Source organism: Accipiter gentilis, chromosome W (assembly GCF_929443795.1).
Source record: "Accipiter gentilis chromosome W, bAccGen1.1, whole genome shotgun sequence".
NCBI classification, from domain to species: Eukaryota; Metazoa; Chordata; class Aves; order Accipitriformes; family Accipitridae; genus Astur; species Astur gentilis.
The window spans coordinates 17,193,051-17,213,414 of NC_064918.1; the positions used below are offsets into that span (position 1 = coordinate 17,193,051).

Consider the following 20,364-nt stretch of genomic DNA (forward strand, 5'->3'; position numbering starts at 1 on the left):
GGTTGCTTCCACCATTGTAAGCACATGGCAGGCACTTGCCTTGGCAGGTTTGTGGGAGTGTGACATCATGGTTCTTCCAGGCTTCCCCATATTTATATTTCAGCCATCGCCCTCCGTACCACAGGGGCTTTAACCGCTTGGCTTGCTTAATTGCAGCACATGTTTCACATCCATGGATAACCTGCGTGATAGTGTCCATGGTCAAGTCCACCCCTCGATCACGAGCCCATCTATATGTTGCATCTCTTCCCTGATGGCCTGAAGTATCATGGGCCCACCCAGCCATAAATACCTTGCCCTTATATTGCCAGTCCAGGTCCACCTGAGCCACATCAATCTTGGCGGCCTGATCTGCCTGCTGCTTCTGTTGATGTTCTTCAGTGGCCCGACTCTTGGGTACATGAGCATCTACGTGACGTACTTTTACAACCAGATTCTCTAGCAGGGACGCAATATCTTGCCACAGTGCGGCAGCCCAGATGGGTTTACCTCTGCGCTGCCAGTTGCTCTGCTTCTATTGCTGTAACCACCCCCACAGGGCATTTGCCACCATCCATGAGTCAGTATAGAGATAGAGCACTGGCCACTTTTCTCTTTCAGCAATATCTAATGCTAGCTGGATGGCTTTCACCTCTGCAAACTGACTCGATTCACCTTCTCCTTCAGCAGTTTCTGCAACTAGTCGTGTAGGACTCCATACAGCAGCCTTCCACCTCTGATGCTTTCCCACAATGCGACAGGATCTGTCAGTGAACAGGGCATATTGCCTCTCATTTTCTGGCAGTTTATTATACAGCGGGGCCTCTTCAGCACGTGCCACCTCCTCCTCTGGTGACATTCCAAAATCTTTGCCTTCTGGCCAGTCCGTGATCACTTCCAATATTCCTGGGCGACTGGGGTTTCCTATGCGAGCTCGCTGTGTCATCAGTGCGATCCACTTACTCCACTGTTGGAGCGGCAGAGGAATGCACATTAGTCGACCCAATATGAGTGATAGAAGTGATTCAACTTTATTTGCACGGATAGCTCATATTTATACAGTTTGCGATAATTATGCCTACTAGTCCTAATATGATTGGTACATTGCTAATGTTTATTCATCACTAAAACACACCCACTTGTGGTTCGCAGCTATGCATGTTCTGTAACTTTCTCATGGGAACTTCTTCAAAATTTACCTATGAAGTTATGTCAAGGTCACACTGTTTTTATTTTTCTCCTGATAACAGCAAGACCAGCTGCTGTTTTTCTCCTGCTATCAGCAAAGCCAGCTATTTTCGGCCAAGGCCTAGTCTTGCTGCTCAAACTGACATTCTTTCACACAGAACTCTGCTCGCACAACTTTTCTATAGACCCATGTCCTTTTTCATCAAGCCAATTCCCAACAATTCCCCCTTTTTCTTTTTGTGCGAGTAGAGCTTGGTGGGTCAGCTTTGAGACTCCTTTTATCATGCACCCATACGCAATTCTAACTATTACACAGATTAATATCAATATACCCAACCACTGTAAGGATTCCTTAATCCATGCCATTAGCCATGGTGTTATTCCGCCGGATATTGATTGTAACACCCCATCAAACCAATTAATTTCTTGCTGGATTTTTTGTGTATGCTTTTTCAGCCAATTTATCTGTTTGTGTATAGATTGAGGTAAAATTTTAACACCTGCTGTATTGCCCTGCGCAAAGATCTATGAACACAATTAATTAAACACAGTAAAAACAACATCATACCTAATAAAATACATAAGAATAAAAGACTGTACAGGTAATGCCAATGACACACAAAAAGAGGTTTGATTAATAGCTTTAGCTAGTGACACCCAAACATTCTTACTGTCCCATGGCGTTAACCGATGTGGATCAATCACCGGTGTCACTGTCATGCTGCTTACTACAGTCAGTGTGTTCCATATCAATCTCAGCATAAGGTTTCAAATTTATGGGTAAATCAGGAACGTATCTGCCAGACATGGATGATGTGATTTTTTTTTTTGTCCAATTGCTGTCAAGGCTTGCCATCCCAGTGCACTTAGTTGTCTTGTAGAAGTTAAGCTATCGCTGCCCCGCAATAAATCCAGCAGCGGCTGTAAGTCTGTATTTGTAATACCACAACAAGGTCGAATCCACTGTAGGTCTCCGTTTAAATCTTTCTCCCTCTTTTTGTTTTTGAGCAATCCAGGCTTGCTTAATAACTTGGGATGCCATTTTCCTTAATAAGCTGAACAAGGTAAAACTATTACAATAGCTAAAACCACAGTAACTACAATAATGCCCATAATTCTTTGAGCCAACCTGTTACCCCTAATGGCCCAGACCATGAGGACTATGAGGAAAATGAACCATCCATACGTTCTTGTGCCATCTTGCTCCACGAACTCAGCCCAGCAATCGGTAGGTGCCAGCTTTCCGTGGGCATCCCCACAGAGGCAACGATGGCCTCACCGTACACCAGCCCGATGCTCTTCAGAAAATCCCGGTATTTATACATTTGCAGAGGAACGGGTTTTAGCACACGTGGCCAGCGGGTGCCAAAAGTCCGCCTCGGTTGCAATCTATGACGCATACGCTCGCTGGCCAGGCGCGCTGCACGAGTCATAGCCATCTTGTCTATTGGTTCATGGGCTTTACGATACAGTTGCGATGCACAGAGAATCTTGACCTGTTATGTTAGCCAAGGTGACCTATACATTAGTTTTCGGCTGAGGTAGTATTCATATTGCCACATCATCTATGATGCTCCAGATGATGATGGTCGTGCAAATCGAACAGGAGTCCGTCGTGGGCCTGTATCTGTGGAAACACAATCAACCTCGTTCCCAGGTTATTAATGGAAATAGACCTTACCCCTAATTTTGGCTTTAACTAACTTTTACATTTACCCCACACTGTCTTCCTGTAATCACACTATGTTTAATCAAATTATGCTTAACACACTTTTTACCTAAAGCAAGTTCTATATACAATAAGGCACACTGTTCTAAAAACCTCTCTGAAGGACTCAGTGTCTGCTAGTAATACTCTATTAGTTAGAATCTGTCAGATTAGTGGCTCCAGCACCCGCCGGTGCCGTGCCAGTTGCCATTGGGACAATTCCGGGTCCAGCATCAGTGCGAAGCCATGGCTTGACCCACTTAGCCGGGATCTCCCAGTAAGTTTTACTTCTGCTGATCCGTACCATTTCCCGGATTCTGGGTCCTTATACATTACCATGATTCCCATACTTTGTTGCGTCTTTTCTGCCTGTAAAAGAACATGATGCACTACCATTGGTGGGTCTTTGTGATCACCTGTCAATCTAAGATAATTTAGCACAAATAAGGCTTTGGCCAATCGTTCCTCTGGGAGTAAGCCCTGGGTTCCCCCCTTTTGTTTTTGCAGCATGTTCTTTTAGGGTTTGGTTGGCCCATTCGACAATAGCCTGTCCTGTGGGAAGATGTGGAATACCGGTACCATGTAGAATTCCCCACAAATTACAAAATCGAGCAAATCGTGTAGAACCATAGGCTGGGCCGTTGTCCGTCTTAATTTCTTTAGGCACACCCAGCACTGCAAAAGAAGCGTGAAGATGTCATTCAATATGTAAGGCCTTTTCTCCAGTTCGTGCCGTGGCCCACATGGCAGCAGGATAGGTATCAATACACACATGCACAGAACGCTTTGCACCAAACCACGTGACATGGGTGACATCCATTTGCCACAACTGCAATGGCAAAAGACCTCGTGGGTTAACCCCACAGCCCAAGCCCAGCCCCTCCTTTTGACAATTGGGGCATGCTTTAACGATACCTTGGGCTTCAGTAAGTGGTAAGTCAAATTGCTTTGCTAACATCCTAGCGGGTTGGTGCAAGAACGCATGTGATTGCCATGCTTTGTTGAAAACAATTCCCTGGAGGAGGCTCCCGTGGCGCTGCAACCAATTGGTAAGCTCTTTCATTTCCCGTTTCTCATCTGCACAGTGTTCTCATACCCAAGAGTTCTACCAGAGGGGTCATATCGCCATTAGTGATACCGCAAAGATTCCGCACCCACTGGATATCTCCCACAAGCTTCTGGACATCATGTAACGTTGAAATTTCTCATGTTATTTGAACCTTCTGAGGTTTAACATTGCTAGCATCTATGTGCCACCCCAAATACTTCCAAGGTGCTGCCTTTTGCACCTTTTCAGGAGTGATTATTACTCCGCGATGGCTTAAGATGTCCTGCAATTGAGTTAAAATCTCATCCTGTGGCAAGTTACTGAGGTAACTGCTTTCTTACAGGCTCTGATGCCCAGGCCACATACACCTGACACATCGTGGGGGAATTGCGCATTCATTGCAGTAACACGACCCAATGGTATCTCTTATAGGGTTCTGCCTTGTTAATCAATGGTACTGAAAAGGCGAACCGTTCAGCGCCATCTGGGTGCAATCTTTTAGATCTATAATTAACAAATCCCATTTTTATGGAAGCATAACTGGAGACGGCAAACCTGGCTGCAGGGCTCCCATACTGCATTCACAGCTCTGAGATCATGTAACAGTCTCCATTTCCCACTTTTCTTGGGAATGGTAAGTATTGATGTATTCCATGGACTAGTAGAAGGAACAACATGTCCCGCTCTCAATTGGTCCTCAACTAACCCTTGTATTTTTAGCAGCCTTTCAGAATTTAGCGGCTACTGATCAATCCAAACAGGCTCATCTGTTTTCCAGTTAATTTTCAGAATTGGCTACCCCTCAGTGACCGCTCCTAAAAAGGATGCGTCACTAACATTGCCTTCATTTGGCTCAGTAAATCACGGCCTACGAGGCCAAACAATTCAGTTGGGGTAGTCATGACATACAGACACGTCGTAATGCGTTCACCATCGGGGAACACAAATGTAATCAGTAGCTGACTTACTAAGGTGGCTTGTGTGCCCCCTATCCCAGCAATACCAAAATTTGGATTGATCGATGGCCATGATGGAGGCCAAATGCATCGTGAAATAATCGTAACATCAGCTCCTACATTGATTGTCATCGGTTTCTTGACGACAACTCTATCGGGCCCTTCCAATTGCACTACCTGTTCTGGTTTACCTCTTGTTGTGTCCATGGCAAAGTGTACCTGCGGTTTCCCTGTGGAGCCGAATCCACCATCTCCACGTTGTACTTCACCTGGGTTCGGAACACACGACCTGAATGGAACTAATTGTGCTATTCTGGTACCTTTAGGAATAGAAACAGGAGGGATTAAAACATGAATCATAATTTTTCACAGTCCCACAATAATCTGCATCAATAAGCCCTGGGACTACCAGAATTCCTTCTAGAGCTGTTGAAGATTGCCCCATTAAAAATGCACTAAGTCCAAACCCCAATGGTCCCTTTATGTTGGATGTGTACTGCGGTTTCCACATCCACTCCGAAGCTTCCTGCAGTGGCGGATCTGGTGGTTGCGAGGCTGCCTGAGGGCTGGCAGCTCAAGCCCCTTGCATTCGTGTCATCACGCGAGGGGCCTTCACGGTCGGTGTAAACTTTCCCTTCTTCCTGTATTCTTGGTGGTATGGTTATCTTTCTTACACTTGTTGCAGCACTTACTGCTAGCAGTAACTGTACATTTGCTCCTAATGTGTCCACGTTTGCCACAGTTAAAACACTTGACCAAGGGTGTCTTACTGGCCTTGTGTTTCTTTGTAGCTCCTTGGAGAGCTGTGGCAGCATAGGCTACTTTCTGTGAGTCCACTGATCGATCCATGTATTCTATCATATCAACGACGTCTGCATTTTTCGGCAAATTACACAATGCTTTGCGTGTCTTTTCAGTAGCATTTTCAAAAGCGAGTATTTTGAACATGTTTTCTTTCATGCCCTCGTTCATGTCAGGGTGGTCATAAATTGTATTCTCCTGTTTCACCTGGGTAAAAGCATGGCTGTACATATTGTCTGGTATGGTAAGAAAAGCTTGATACGCCAAGATCTGTGATAGATGATGAACCTCAGTGATACATTGTAACTGAGCGTTCCCTGATGCGAAGGGTCCAGTACCCATCAGCATCTGCGTGGTTACTCCCCATAGGGGATCTGTTTGTTGTCATGATGTTGCTTGTTCCCTATCACAGAACGTCTCCCACTGCTGTAAAAACACTAACTTTTGGGTGGGTGTCAAAACCAACTGTGCTAGCTGTTTAATATCTTGAGGTATCAGCGTATCAGCATGTCCTGGGTTCAGCTGGGATAGAGTTAATTTTTACAGGAACCTGGGAGGTGGGGGCATAGCCGGGGCAGCTGACCTGAACTAGCCAAGGAGCTATTCCATACCATGTGCCATCATGCTCAGTATATAAATGGGGAGCGGTCCGGGGGGTGGTCTCTGTTTTCGGTGGGGGAAGTGGCAGAGCGTCGGGTCCCGGGTGGTGAGCAGTTGCACTGTGCATCACTCTTTTTGTATACTTTTTCATAAGTGCCGTTGTTGTTGTTGTAGTTTTCTTTGTGTTTGTCCCAGTAAACTGCCTTTATCTCAACCCTCGAGGTTCCAGTTTCTTTTTCTTTTCTCTCCTCCGTCTCCTCCCCATCCCACCGGAGGGGGGCGGAGGAGTGAGCGAGCGGCTGCGTGGTCCTTTGTTACCGGCTGGGCTGAAACCACGACACAGCAGAAAAAATGAATTGCAGTATTTGGTGAGTTAACGCAGATTTGATTCCATACTGACTCACAGCATTCCTTAATTTCTCAATGACCTTCCAGTCAAACGCCTCCCATTTTTTCTGTCCATTTGATGCAATAACTGGGAATGCTTGGAGCATAGTCCCTTCTATAATGGCATCTTTTATTACACCCCTCCAATGTCTCTGCCTTTCTTCTGCAGCGGCTATTACAAGCAGCTCCGCGTCTATCACGGGTGCAGTTGGTTTCCCCGTCTCTTTTTCTCATTTCCTTTAACAATTCTAACATTGTCTCTTTTTGTTCTATTATTAGAGTAGCCAAGTCCTTGTTTGCATCATTTGAATCAGGGTGTATGCTAGGTATAATTTGTTCATGTTGAATGGTGGTATCTGGGGGCTGTTTTTTCGTAGGCAGATTTTTACTCACTCCCTGATTCTGTAGGGTTTCCTTTAATCGTATGGTTAGGGAGGCTTGGGAACTGTCAGATGGCCGATTAATATCGGCAGTCCCAGAGAGTGGAGCAGAAGTCAAGGGCACAAGAGCAGGCGAACAAGCTCCAAAAAGTCTCTCTCGCTGCATTATGTTTTTCTCCCTGCTTTTCCCTTTCGCTTGCGGTTGGAGAGAGAGAGCAGCAAAAGCAGACGCAGATGCTTTACGATCTGCTTTCATTTCTTGCAGAGTTGTCTTAATCAATTTCCATAAAGTTGCAAGACCTTTAACTTCTTTAGACCCGTCACTAATTTCATCCCATAGGGAGGTTCCGATAGCTTTCCAGGTACTAAGCTCAAAAGCTGTACCCACACTAATTGAAAGGTTTCTGTCCTTGCTTCATTAGTTTTTTAGCTGATTTGTCATCGTCAATTACCATATCCCATAATACGTCTCCTAATCTACGCCATTCACTCTCCTCAAATAATAAATCCGGATTCTTAAAGCATCCCTTAACACAACCTAAAGCAACTAATCCCGAAACTTGCTTAACGCAATTTATCCCCCGCTTTTCTAAAAAGCACTGTAATAATTTTAGGGCTACCTCTTGATCCATTGCCGGCTGGCTTCTTTATGCTCCTTGATGCTCCTTGATTAAGGCACCTCGGTTAAAAAGTCTTTGCAGCCTTTTTCCAGTAGCCCTCACTGACGGCGAACCCCTTTTGGATGGTCCAGGCACGAGAGTTAACACACCAACCAAGACGATCAGCGTTTGGTTAATCTTTTGCCCCCCGGTCGCTGCTACCGGTGCTTCTCAGTGTCCGTCGCTCCAATTCCCCTTTCTTCGGCCCCACGTTGGGCGCCATTTGTTGGAGCGGCGGAGGAATGCACATTAGTCGACCCAATATGAGTGATAGAAGTGATTCAACTTTATTTGCACGGATAGCTCATATTTATACAGTTTGCGATAATTATGCCTACTAGTCCTAATATGATTGGTACATTGCTAATGTTTATTCATCACTAAAACACACCCACTTGTGGTTCGCAGCTATGCATGTTCCGTAACTTTCTCATGGGAACTTCTTCAAAAGTTACTTATGAAGTTATGCCAAGGTCACACCGTCCCTGTCTTTCTCCTGATATCAGCGAGACCAGCTGCTGTTTTTCTCCTGCTATCAGCAAAGCCAGCTATTTTCAGCGAAGGCCTAATCTTGCTGCTCAAACTGACATTCTTTCACACAGAACTCTGCTCGCACAACTTTTCTATAGATCCATGTCCTTTTTCATCAAGCCAATTCCCAACACTCCACGTGGCGTCAGTCGCGTGATGTGTAGAGGAGACCCTCCCTTTGACCATCCAGCCCAGTACTGGCAGTTGGGGTGCTAAGAGGAGCTGTGTTTCAGTACCAACCACTTCTGAGGCAGCTCAAATTCCTTCATATGCTGCCAATATCTCTTTTTCAGTTGGAGTATAGCGAGCCTCGGATCCTCGATATCCTCGACTCCAAAACCCCAGGGGTCGGCCTCGGGTTTCCCCAAGTGCTTTCTGCCAGAGGTTCCAGGTAGGGCCATTCTCCCCAGCCGCAGTGTAGAGCACATTTTTAACATCTTGTCCTGCCCGGACTGGCCCAAGGGCTACGGCATGAACGATCTCCCATTTAATTTGTTCAAAGGCTTGTTGTTGTTCAGGGCCCCATTTAAACCATTCTTCTTCCGGGTCACTTGATAGAGAGGGCTTACAATCAATCTGTAATTTGGAATATGCATTCTCCAAAACCCCAAAACACCTAAGAAGGCCTGTGTGTCCTTTTTATTAGTTGGGGGAGACATAGCTGCTATTTTGTTGATCACATCCATTGGGATCTGATGACGTCCATCTTGCCATTTTATTCCTAACAACTAGATCTCCCGTGCAGGTCCCTTGACCTTACTTTCGTTTATGGCAAAACCGGCTTTCAGAAGGATTTGGAATATTTTCTTCACTTTCTCAAGAAATGCTTCTGCTCTGTCACCCCATACAATGATGTCATCAATGTATTGCAGGTGCTCTGGAGCTTCACCTTTTTCCAGTGCAGCCTGGATCAGTCCATGGCAAATGGTGGGGCTGTGTTTCCACCCCTGGGGCAGTCGATTCCAGGTGTACTGGACGCCCCTTCCAAGTGAAAGCAAACTGTGGCCTGCACTCCACTGCCAGAGGGATGGAGAAAAATGCATTAGCAATGTCAATTGTGGCATACCACTTAGCTGCCTTTGATTCCAGTTCATATTGAAGTTCTAACATATCTGGCACAGCAGCGCTCAACGGTGGCGTGACTTCATTCAGCCCACGATAATCTACTGTTAGTCTCCATTCCCCATTAGACTTCCGCACGGGCCATATGGGACTATTAAAGGGTTCTTGCTCATCACTCCTTGTCTCTCCAATCGGCAAATCAGCTTTTGGATGGAGATCAGGGAGTCTCGGTTGGTGCGATATTGCCGCCGGTGCACCGTCGTGGTAGCACCTGTTGTTCTTCAACCTTCAGCAACCCCACAACCGAAGGGTCTTGGGAGAGACCCGGCAGGGTAGACAGCTGTTCAATCTCCTCCGTCTCCAATGCAGCTATACCAAAGGCCCAACGGTACCCTTTTGGGTCCTTGAAATACCCCCTCCTGAGACAGTGTATACCATGGATGCATAGGTCCTTTGGACCAGTCACAATGGGGTGTTTATGCCACTCATTCCCAGTTAGACTCATTTCAGCTTCCAATACGGTTAGCTCTTGGGATCCCCCTGTCACACCAGAGATACAGATGGGTTCTGCCCCTTTATAACTAGATGGCATTAGGGTACATTGTGCACCGGTGTCTACTAGAGCCTTATATTCCTGTGGGTCTGATGTGCCAGGCCATCGAATCCACACTGTCCAGTAGACTCGGTTGTCCCTCTCCTCCACCTGGCTGGAGGCAGGGCCCCTCTAATCCTGGTTAGAATATCCGTTACTCACTTTCTGCACACGTGAATCAGAAGTCCCTTCAAGGGGATCAGAAATGAGATCAGCCCATCTACTGCGTCTGGGGGACTGCTCACGGGAAACTGGAGCAGCAGTTTTCCAAGAAGAATCCTCTTTTCTGGTTGCTTTTTTTCACAACTCCCGTACTCGTGCATCCAGGACTGAGGCAGGTTCTCCATCCCACTTCCTCATGTCCTCTCCATGGTCACGCAGGTAAAACCACAGGTTAGCCCGTCGAGTGTACTTTCTCTCTCCTCTCTCTTGGGCAGAGGAACGCTTACTCCTAATAACTGCGGTGCGGGCCTGTACAGGTGAGGAGGAGGACAGATCCACTTTGAATTGCTGGAACTCCCGGGACAATTCCTCTACAGCTGAGACACAGGCCCGTATGGAGGAAGAGAGACTTCCTTCGTATTGCTGGAGTTGGACAGCCAATTCATCCACTGTTTGCCCCTCACCCTCTTTCCAGGACATTACTGCCACTGACTTGGCATATGACAGTGGTGCACTTCGTCAAAATTTCTGCCACATGGGTTGTGTGCATTGGACTTCATCTGGATCTGTGGGTGACTGTGCATTTTCTGGATCATTATGAATCACCTCCAGCACGGCTAATTCCCTCACGTACTGGATACCTCTCCCCATATTGGTCCACTTGCCTTGGTGACATGTAACTTCATCCTTGAAGGGGTACCTTTCCTTTACACCTGACAGAAGTCACCTCCAGAGGCTGAGGACTTGTGTTATTGTCCTAGTTTCAGCTGGGATAGAGTTAACTGTCTTCCTAGTAGCTGGTACAGTGCTATGTTTTGAGTGCAGTATGACAAGAATGTTGATAACACTGATGTGTTCAGTTGTTGCTCAGTAGTGTTTAGTCTCAAGTCAAGGATTTTTCAGCTTCTCATGCCCAGCCAGCGAGAAAGCTGGACGGGCACAAGAAGTTGGCACAAGACACAGCCAGGGCACCTGACCCAAACTGGCCATCGGGGTATTCCATACCATGGGACGTCCCATCTAGTATAGGAACTGGGAAGTGGGGGCGGGGAATCGCCGCTCGGGGACTAGCTGGGTGTCGGTCGGCAGGTGGTGAGCAATTGCCCTGCGCACCATTTGTACATTCCAATCCTTTTATTACTACTGTTGTCATTTTATTAGTGTTATCATTATTAGTTTCTTCTTTTCCGTTCTATTAAACCATTTTTATCTCAACCCATGAGTTTTACTTCTTTTCCTGATTCTCTCCCCCATCCCACTGAGTGTGGGGGGAATGAGTGAGCAGCTGTGTGGTGCTTAGTTGCTGGCTGGGCTTAAACCACAACACTGGAACACAACAAGTGAAATTTCTGTAGCTAACTTATTTTGTTACAGATGTTTCTAGTTGGTACTGCCACATCCTAATCTGGGGCAATTGCCATAGACTTTCAAGTCGCTAGTCCTTGATGACTCTAATAAACGACTCCTAGTTAAGCATGATTAGGAGCAATTCCTGCAGTGATACATTCTAAGAATCAAGGAACACACTCAGGATTCTTTAGACTTCTATAATAACAATGAATAAACCATTCACCTCATTGTTTGGTCAGCTGGTATCCCTTGTCTTGCCTGGGGAAAGAATCTGTTGTGAGTTCCTAGGGGTCAATAAAGTTCTTAATTTAAATGAGATGATGGAGGATGTAACAGAAGGGATACAAGAGCTATCAGTCTTCAAAGCACAGTATGTCGTTTGCACTCAGCTTGATAACATATCGACAGGCAGTACAGCTCTGTGTGCAGTTTACACACAAATCAGCCATGAATTTTGAAGTACTTTAATGTGAAAATATTTGATCCACAAGTGCCTGTGACCTGTTGTCGTGGTTTCAGCGCAGCCGGTAACAAAGGACCACGCAGCCGCTCGCTCACTCCTCCGCCTCCCTCCGGTGGGATGGGGAGGAGAATCAGAAACAAAAACAAAACAAACAAACAAAAAAACACACAAAAAACCAACCGGAACCTCGAGAGTTGAGATAAAGGCAGTTCACTGGGACAACACAAAAAAAAGAGAAGTTACAACAACAAGAACAGTACTAATAAAAGAATATACAAAGCGAGTGATGCACAGTGCAACTGCTCACCACCCGGGACCCGATGCTCCACCACTTCCCCCACCGAAAGCCGAGAGAGCCCCCCTAGCCCACTCCCCACTTATATACTGAGCATGATGTCACATGGTATGGAATAGCTCCTTGGCTAGTTCAGGTCAGCTGCCCCGGCTGTGCCCCCTCCCAGGTTCCTGTGGAAATTAACTCTATCCCAGCTGAACCCAGGACACCTGTGGATTTATAATAGTATCTGGAAATAAATGTAAAAATACTGAGCATGCTCTATCCCTACTTTTGTATGAATCCAACTCTTAAGATTTTAGGAAAGAGTTAATGAAAGGACACAAATATGTGCAGCTAGCAGAGGAAGCACAGGCTAAACTTGTAATGGAATTTGTGGCTAATGAGTACTTTGAAGTGTGTAATATACCATTTGCTTGCACAGTAACGAAAGCAGAAGTATGGCTAATCATAAGTGATTATGCCAAACTAATGATAACTAACTATACCAAACTAATAATTAGGCAAACTGATCATTAACTTGTGCTGCAAGTGGACTTAGAAAATGTGTTGTGTTCTGGAACCAACTGAGATCTGGTTGCTATCAGGATCTGCTCAGCAATGTTTCTGACAGGTGAGCCCTGGTTTAACTGCAACGGTTAACCAATTACCCACCTCAGCCCCTGCTAGAAATAACCATTGCCTCTTTATTAGCTTAAATGGTTAGCAAAATAAGCTTATGTTCAGATGCTGGATTGTTAATTGCTGTGGCATCCTATTCTGGTACTCCTTTGGCAGGACAGAGTGGGATGAGCTTACACACAGCTAGATTCCCTGCCCCGCCAGTCTACAACTGGCTCTACCAAGACAGCCAACTCAAGGGGAGAGATAAGAAGCAAAATTAACTACTCTCAGACTAATCCAAATACTGAAGGTATGAAGAACCTCATTAATTTAAAAGTAAAATAGTATTTTGTTCATTCTTGATATTAGCAACAATGAAGATAATCTCAACTCATTCAGCACAAGACTTAAGCAGAATTTCTTAAGGAAGGATTATTCTACTGAAAATTCAGGTCTTTTTAGTCCTCTTATCCTGCAAGCGTCATATGTCAGATTCTGCAAGAGAGAACTATATGGGGTGCTGAGGAAGTGAGGGTGCTGCTTCCCCTGCCCTTGTCCCTTTCCCCATCCCTGACTCTCATCACAGTTGTACTTCATAATGAGATGCTGTATGCTCCCACAATACTGTGAAGGAGAAAACGCAGTCTTGGATCAAAGCACCACTTAGTAGTAGGCATGAAGTGGCAAATCTGGTCACCAAAAAGTAGGCAGAAGAATATAGCATACGCTATACTACCTGAGGTAGAAAGCAACATGGATGTATTAACCTGGGCCCTCAGTTCCCCTCTTTCACCAGCCTTTTACTCATACTACTGCCTAAGACAGTCCAAAAGGTCCATCTCTGAAAGCCAGGTGGACTGCATGAATTGTACAATAGCCTGGTAAAATCATGCCCCCGGTTTAGTGTCACACGGGAGGGCGGTGGTGGAAGCACCCTGTCACTCATCTGCGTACTGGGTGTGCACAAGGTAACGCTTACATCGCGCTCTCCCTTACACCGTTGACGCCGGGGCAGGGCACCCGCGGCGTAGGAGGTGGAAGGGCAGTTTGGGGCCGCCGCACCAGGGTTCTCCCAGCTGCCGCGGACGCTTGCGTGGGGGAACAGCACCTGCAGAAGGGGCTGGTGCCGAGCGGGGACGCGGTGGGGAGCGGGCGGAGGGCGCGCAGGCTGCGCGAGCGACGGCTCTGGCGCGGCCCGCCAGGTGGCAGCACAACACCGCGGGAAGCCGCGGGACCGCTCTGCCCGCCGTGGCCACGCGGCTGCGCTGCTGCACCGCGACCCGCGCAGCGGGGGAAGGGGCCGCTGCTCCGCACCAACGGCGGGGGCGGGAGGATCGGGGCAGAGTGCTCCCCCCCCGCAAAGGGAACGCGGCCGTCGCGGCAGGGGTTGATCCCGGGGGGGCTCAGCAGCGGGGGCCGCCGACGCGCAGATAGAGGGGCGAGTGCAGCTCCGGGTTTAAACCAGGCGCAGGAGCGCGGTGGAGACCAATCTGCGCATTAACCTGGTGCAATTAGTGTTATAACCCGTGCTAGCTCAACCCGCACTAAAGATAAAGCTTTATGCAAATCGCCCTCCCATTCCCCATCCCCCACTCCCGGGGTCTGACGCTGTTTCCCAGCCTGGTTTTAATTATATGGTACGCGGAGTAACTTAAAATTAATTATAAGGTTCTTGACTAAAAGGAAGGGGGGAGGCGGTGTCATTAGGCGGGTTTGGTATCCAGAGCCTCGGCCACCTGTGCTTGTGTCCTGGTTTCAGCTAGGATAGAGTTAACTGTGTTCCTAATAGCTGGTACAGTGCTATGTTTTGAGTTCAGTGTGCGAAGAATGTTGATAACACTGATGTGTTCAGTTGTTGCTAAGTAATGTTTAGATTAAAGTCAAGGATTTTTCAGCTTCTCATGCCCAGCCAGCGAGAAAGCTGGAGGGGCACAAGAAGTTGGCACAAGACACAGCCAGGGCACCTGACCCAAACTGGCCAACAGGGTATTCCATACCATGTGACGTCCCATCTAGTATAGGAACTGGGGGGAGTGGTGGCGGGGAATCGCCGCTGGGGGACTAGCTGGGTGTCGGTCGGCGGGTGGTGAGCAATTGCCCTGCGCATCATTTGTACATTCCAATCCTTTTATTACTACTGTTGTCATTTTATTAGTGTTATTATTATCATTATTAGTTTCTTCTTTTCTGTTCTATTAAACCGTTCTTATCTCAACCCAGGAGTTTTACTTTTTTTTTTTTCCCGATTTTCTCCCCCATCCCACTGGATGGGGGGGAGTCAGTGAGCGGCTGCGTGGTGCTTAGTTGCTGGCTGGGGTTAAACCCCGACAGCTTGGCAGCGGTGCCCGGCTAAGGACAGCATGGAGGGTGCTAGCGGTAGTGACTGGACTGTGGAGGCTTCTTCAGCTCCACTTTTTGGGCAGTTGCGTGGGTCGGAGAGCTCGACGAAGGTACGGTCTCCGGGCGGGGCGAGACGAGGACGAGGGCGTGGGGGATGGAGGGCAAGACTGTCTGGGAAGCGCCCGTGAGGGGGTGGGCGCGCGCTGTCTCCTTCCAGGTGGAGGAGTGCTTTTTGGGGGAGAGAGAGAGAGAGTGTGTGTCTGGGGGGTGGGGGTGGGGGGTTGTCTAAATTTTTGTCTGCAGACTCTATTTTTTTGGAAGACCTACATGATTTCTTCCCTCAGAAGCTGGCTTGTTGCTTTCTGGCATATACTTATCTAACGCCCACCCCCGAAGAGAAATGTTTCAAAATACTGAGAGGACATGACTACAAAACGCACTGTGCTGTAGAGAGGAGAGTAGGAAGGATGTGAGGGCTAGTGAAATGCTGAAAAAAACCAGCGTCTAGTATGAATGTTGTTATACAGACTTCTGTATAATCTAGTCACAGGAAAAATAATATAATGGGTCTTTTTGACAAGACTTTTATCTGCATATCTCTCTCTTTTACATCCTTCTGTTTGTCTCCTTTATGTTCTGCTTTTATTAGAAGAAGTTTGATAATTCCACATTTCAACGTTGCTAGCTTCAGACTGCACTACTATAGGAACTCTTATTTTACAAAACTAGACTGAAAAAAATCACCCAAACCTCCATTTAACGGCACAACCGGTATGTATAAATAAAATAAATTTTTTAAAGTGACATGGATGTGGTTTACTCTGTAGCCTCAGTAATTTAAACAGCACCTATCTGCTGCAGATACAGTTGCCATGAACATCTCTACTAATGAGTTTGAAAATTCGAACCCGGCTTTGATTTATTCCTTTCTATCAGTGATTAATGCGCCATAATTAGCTAATCTCAAAGCCATTTTTTACAACTGGGGCAGACAAAGAGAAAACCTGATGATCCAGCACTTAAATCGGTTTGAAATTATGAAATTGAAAGAAATGTTTAGGTCTCAGCTCGGAACCGAACAGCCCAGCTCCAGAGTTTTCGTAGTAGTAATAATAATAAACACCAATGTTTTCGTTAATCCATTAATTATCACTGGTATTTTTCGGCCGAAAATGTACTCACATCATCTCTGAGTTTAAAAAACTAAGCATCTGCTGGGAATCTTCTCTCTCCCCTTTGTTGCTGTCTTAAGGAAAGGAACTAAATGTGTGCTGCCCAAGTGCGCGGGCGGTGGGGACGGGTGCGGAGGAGGAAGCTTACGGATCTACGTGTGGTGGGGCGCAATCCACGCGTGCTCGCGGGGGGCTCCGTGATGCTTTCGCCGCTCCCGCCGCCCACAGCCCTGCCTGCACCCGCGGGCCGGCGCGACGGCGTGCACCCCGAGTGGGACGGGGCTGGTGGGAAGTGAAGAAAGGCTGGGGGGTGGCAGAGCCCCCCGGATCTGCAGCCGCCTGCGGAGCGCGCAGCACTCCGGGCCAGCCCGTGCGGGACCGAGGGTGCGGTGCCCCTCCCGGCGCCGCCCTTGGCTACCCGCCGCCTTCGTCAACATTTTGCAGAAGAGTCCTGCTCAGTTAAAACCTGAGATTTTTCCCTTTCTCTCCCTTTTTGACTGTGGGAATCAGGCTTTCTAATAATAACCTAGTCTCCCACCACCACCACCCCGGGAAGATAGGGAAGCTTTCGTTTGATCTGGAAATGGGAGGGGAGGCGGGAAATAAAACATCTATGAAAATAGCATGTAGGCAAAGAAGCAATTCCATTAGGAAATTTAAATTAAACAAAAACAAAACAAAAACAAAAACAAAAAACAAAAACAAAAAAACCCAAACAAACAAAAACCAACCAAACAAACAAACAAAAAAACAACCGAGGGGCGCTGGGAGAGGGGCAGAGCAAAGGTGTCTGGTGTGAACAGGCGCTGATTGTCCAAGAGAAGAGGTGCAAATGTTCTTTGTTCCCAAGGCGCCTTGCCAGAGGCGCACGAAAATCATCATTATCTTCAAAAAATAACAGCACTTACAGAAAAAAAAAAAAAAAAAAAAAAAAAAAAGATAGCAAAGCTGAAACCTTGGGGAATGTATATTACAAGCTAAACAGCCTCTCCACCCTGTTTATCATTCCTGGGTGGGGGAAATCTGCAACCTTTTCAGTTTCTACTTGCTCTTCCCCTCCTCCCTCCCCAACAAACAATGAATTACAGATAATTGCCCCGTGCCCGCTGTAACGCGGCGACACGGAACAAACCGAGAGGGACCGGGCACAGGAGGGAAGTGAAACGCTGCAGGGATATCCAGGGCAGAGCGGGACGGCCCCCCCTCTGCCAGGACGAAAATCTCTTTCTTGCTTTTCTTCTTCTTCCTCCTCTTCTTGTCTAATGAAGGATTGATTGAGACATATGAGTTATGCCTGATGCTACTTAGCCCTTGAAAAAACGAATCTAGGCTCTACATTCCAAAGAATTTTGTGTGGGATTTTGGTTCTGAGAAATTCCCCTGTTTGTCCTAAATCCAACCACGAGGGAGGGGGTTGGGTGGGGGGACATCTGTTTAATTTGAAGCAATAAATACGCCGAATCCGTGGTTGTCTGGGTGTTTCCATTTTTAAAGATGATTAATCCCACCTCCACCCCCTTTCCAATTAGACTGTAAAAAAATAGTTTAGGAATGGTATCAAGAAGTATTATTCATTTATATCAGGCAGATGGCACTATACAGTAGGGTTTCAAAAAACCAAAGAAAATGTTTTCTAAATGGTTGTTTGGCATGAATTATTTGATGGATATGTGAACAAGCAAGGTGAAGCACTGTACAGCAAGATGTAGGGGAAATCCATCTGGCACCTTCCCTGTCCCTGTCTGGGGCTGGAGGGGTTTCCAGACAGATAGCGGCAGAGGCGCTGGCCCGAAGGGAGAGGACTCGCAAGCATCAGGCTGCTCTTTCGAGACACTCAAGCCTGCCCAGGCTGCGCTGATCCGCAGTCGCCCGGGCACAGCCCCGGCGGCGTTTGGGACTAGGCTGGGGACTACAGCTGCGGGCCGGGCCGGGGGGTGCCGGGGCCGCCGGCCTCTGCACAGACGCGCTCCGCGCTCTCCAGACGACCTCTGTAGGCTCTGGGGGACACGTCTCACAGTGCACGGACCTGGCGGGGTCCTACCTACCCCCCTCCGGCACCCCACCCATCTCCCCTCCTCCCTAACTCGCCACTCGACTCAACCGCTTGCAAAGTTTAGGGCTTGGGGGGTGGAAAGAATAAAGAAGCAACAGGCTTTCGGAAGTGTTTTCAGCCAAATCTGTCCCCCCGTGCATTTCTGTTTCCTCCGGCATTTTTCAAGTCAGCCCCGCGCTGAAGTCTCCGGCCATTTCAGTTTTAAATGTGATTGACACCTATGTTAGTGATTTGGGTTTTGTGCAAAGTGGCTCTGCAAATTTCCAACAGAAACACATTGTGTAGATCAGATGTTAGGTATAAAAATGGTTTATTGATTGAAATAATAGAAGCATTATTTTGATTTGTCCTGACATGATAGCTGATTTATAGATTCCTACCCCATTGATTTCTTCTTGTCCGGGCAGAGGGAAATGATCAAATCTCACGAAAATGCTCTTTTGTGCTGATTAGGAACCCGAGATGCACATTATATATTAATATTTTCTTTCTTTCTTTCTTTCTTTCTTTCTTTCTTTCTTTCTCTCTTTCTCTCTTTCTCTCTTTCTCTCCCCCCCCCCTTTCTCTTCCCCCCTTTATTTTCCCCTCTCTTTTTCTTTCTCTCTCTCTCTGATGGGATTTACTAGATTTGTTCTCCGTGCCATGGAGTTGGTGCGTGTATATGGTATGTTTTTTATATTTTATACATCTGTTTTCACTTTGCACTTTCAATGAGCTGTAGCAGACAGTAGTGAGAGAAACATCTAAAAATGCAAGGAGACAGAGTTGCATGTGTTTCATTTCTGCGGGTTAATCAGAGAAAACAACAAAAGGACAGCTGCTGGGAGGGGAATAAAACACTTAAAAGGGGATTGTGACCCTGTAAGAGGGAAAGGCGAGTACAATGAAAAAGATTGCAAAAAGTAAGGAAGAACAGTAAAAGTGAAGCAGGAATGAGTGTCAGGGAAAACTGGTCGGGAACAAGAACATAGTTTAGTGGGCATGGATGATGGTTGGACTCGATGATCTTGAAGGTCTTTTCCAACCTAAATGATTCTATGATTCTAAGTTAAAAGCCAGTCTGGCTGGATGTTCCCTAACCTTCTTTAACTGGGAAGATGCACCTGCTGAAAATGGGTATCTGATCTGTCTACACAGATGTGTGTATGTTTATCCATCTATACATTTATATGGGGGGATCTAGAGCATCCCAACACTCTAATTGCAATCATGCATCGAAGAGGTAAATCTCATAAATCTCTCTTTTCTGAACGGAGAACCAAATCCCTTGAATAGCTAGCAATAGTCACATCCCAGGCGGTATTAGTTGGGCTGGACTTTGTGTGTGTTTGTTTGTTACTTTTTTTGGTTGTGAAAGAGACAGGGTTCAGTGGGAGACAACCAGATGGGGAGGGAGGGTAATCCCATTGTCTGTTCGCCAGAAGATCTCGTTTTGCCCTGGAAGAAGCGATCAAACGCAGCCAGGGTCCACTCAGGAAAGTAAAAGGGGTGGGGCGAGGGGGGGGGGGAGAAAGAAGAGTGGGTGCATGTGGATTTAATAGCAGTGAAAGTATTACAGGGGGATTAGATTTAGCGAGCGAGCGAAAGGAAGCTTTTGAACATCTGTCTAATGCAGCCAATAGAAGTGACATTAGTGATACTGGAGAGAGGGAGACCGCCGATCGGGCTGGGATTACGGGAGTTTTCCCAATCCGATTAGCCGCTGCCCCTCTCCTGTCAGCGTCGGACCCGGAGCCCCGGACGCCACCGCCGCCGTGCCGAGAGCGGCCCCGCCTCACCCCGCCCCGCGGCCCGCTCCGCTCCGCGCCCCACGTACCGCTGCGCGGCCGGCGCGGCCGGCGAGCAGCTCCGAGGCGCGAGCAGGAGGCCCCGACCTTCGTGCGCTGCTCGCCCTATCCCCGCGACCCCCCCCCGGCAGCCGCGGCTCAGCCCGTCCGCAAAACGCCTCCGGAGAGGCAGAGTCCCAACCCGCTCGGGTTTAATATTCATCGATACACGGCGATGACATTCCACCCCGCTCCCGGGGACACCTTTA

General features: G+C 47.4%; 1 long non-coding RNA gene across 1 annotated transcript; it reads right to left on the minus strand.

The window, feature by feature from the left end:
- Positions 1–3,169: 3,169 nt before the first annotated feature.
- On the minus strand, positions 3,170–7,950 carry LOC126035425 (uncharacterized). Its single transcript, XR_007504924.1, has 3 exons — positions 7,668–7,950; positions 5,099–5,199; positions 3,170–3,550 (listed from the first exon to the last, which is right to left on the minus strand). It is a non-coding gene; the product is annotated as an uncharacterized LOC126035425 (long non-coding RNA).
- Between the last annotated feature and the right edge of the window lie 12,414 nt (positions 7,951–20,364).